This window comes from Triticum dicoccoides, chromosome 4A (assembly GCF_002162155.2).
Source record: "Triticum dicoccoides isolate Atlit2015 ecotype Zavitan chromosome 4A, WEW_v2.0, whole genome shotgun sequence".
Classification (NCBI taxonomy): Eukaryota; Viridiplantae; Streptophyta; class Magnoliopsida; order Poales; family Poaceae; genus Triticum; species Triticum dicoccoides.
This window is the reverse complement of record NC_041386.1, coordinates 487,723,045-487,725,118: the sequence shown is the minus strand read 5'-3', so window position 1 is coordinate 487,725,118 and position 2,074 is coordinate 487,723,045.

Here is a 2,074-nt window from a genome sequence, read left to right as displayed (position 1 = left end):
TAATGGGCCTCATGGGCCTAAAGTGGAGAAGAGGAGGGGCGGCCAGGGCAGGCCGTGCGCCCCCTCTCCCCCTAGTCCAAATTGGACAAGGAGGGAGGGGCGGCGCCCCCTTTCCTTCCTCTCCTCTCTCCCTTCGTTCCCCCTCTCCTACTTGGACAAGGAAAAGGAGGGAGTCCTACTCCCGGTAGGAGTAGGACTCCTCCCTGGTGCGCCTCATCATGGCCGGCCGCCCCTCCCCCTTGCTCCTTTATATACGGGGGCAGGGGGCACCTCTAGACACAACAATTGATCCTTGAGATCTCTTAGCCGTGTGCGGTGCCCCCTCCACCATAATCCTCGATAATATTGTAGCGGTGCTTAGGCGAAGCCCTGCGACGGTAGAACATCAAGATCGCCACCACGCCGTCGTGCTGATGGAACTCTTCCCCGACACTTTGCTGGATCGGAGTCCGGGGATTGTCATCGAGCTGAACGTGTGCTAGAACTCGGAGGTGCCGTAGTTTCAGTGCTTGATCGGTCGGGCCGTGAAGACGTACGACTGCATCAATTGCGTTGTTATAACGCTTCCGCTTTCGGTCTACAAGGGTACGTGGACAACACTCCCTCCTCTCGTTGCTAGCATCACCATGATCTTGAGTGTGCGTAGGAATTTTTTTGAAATTACTACGTTCCCCAACACCAGCGCCCTGCCGGCCTGCTTCCCCTCCGAGCTGGGCCTGACCCATGGGTGAGGCCGCCCCCCCGAGCGCCCTCCTTTTTTTTCTTTCTCTGTTGGGCCAGCCTTCAAATTCGGCTCATATCATGTTTTTTTCCAGCATCTGCGAATTTAGTATTTGTTTCAGAGAACGCAGTTTTACAGAAAAGACCCTCATGTTCATGCATTTAATATCTCACAAACCGTGCATCGGATTAAAATAAGTTATATATGAAACTTGCTTAGAATTTTGTGTAGATTTATATTTTGCCATTTTCACCTATGTTTAAAATGTTTAAAAAGCGGTTTGTTTAAATTTGCCCCTATGCCATGTTAAAATGCTTTAATTCATAACTAAATAACCGTAGCTCGGTTTCTAATAAACTTTATATGTAAATGGGGTAGAAAAATGCCTAGTTTAACTTGGTGGCATCACTTTGCATGTTAAACAACTCTAAAATATGGTTTAGGGCAGAACAATACCAAACCTAATATATGCATATGGGGATTTACCGGAATTGTTATTCGTTGCTTCCGGCCTCATTTAAACTTGCCTAGATAGATAGTTTCATTATGCTTCACCTCTTGCCATGCTTCATTAAATCGGACATGCTTCATACTTGGTTGTGCATCATGCCATGTTTATGTGATGGTTGTTTTACTATGTTGTGTGCTTCTTTCCGGTGTTGCTTCTTCGGGTTGGTTCCGATAACATCGCATTTGTGAGGACCCGTTCGACTACGCCCGTTTGTCTTCTTCATGGACTCGTTCTTCTTCCTTGCGGGATTTCAGGCAATATGACCATACCCTCGAGATCACTTCTATCTTTGCTTGCTTAGTTGCTCGCTCTTTTGCTATGCCTATGCTGCGATACCTACCACTTGCTTATCATGCCTCCCATGTTGCTAAGCCAAGCCTCTAACCCACCTTGTCCTAGCAAACCGTTGTTTGGCTATGTTACCGCTTTGCTCAGCTCCTCTTATAGTGTTGCTAGTTGCAGGTGAAGATTGGAGATCGTTCCTTGTTGGAACATTATTTTCTTGTTGGGATATCACTATATTATCTTGTTATCTTAATGCATCTATATACTTGGTAAAGGGTGGAAGGCTCAGCCTTTTTGCCTAGTGTTTTGTTTCACTCTTGCCGCCCTAGTTTCTGTCATATCGGTGTTATGTTCCCGGATTTTGCGTTCCTTACGCGGTTGGGTAATAATGGGAACCCCTTGACAAATCGCCTTGAATAAAACTCTTCCAGAAATGCCCAACCTTGGTTTTACCATTTGCCACCTAGCCTCTTTTTCCCTTGGGTTTCCGGAGCCCAAGGGTCATCTTATTTAAACCCCCCCCCCCCCGAGCCAGTGCTCCTCTGAGTGTTGGTCCA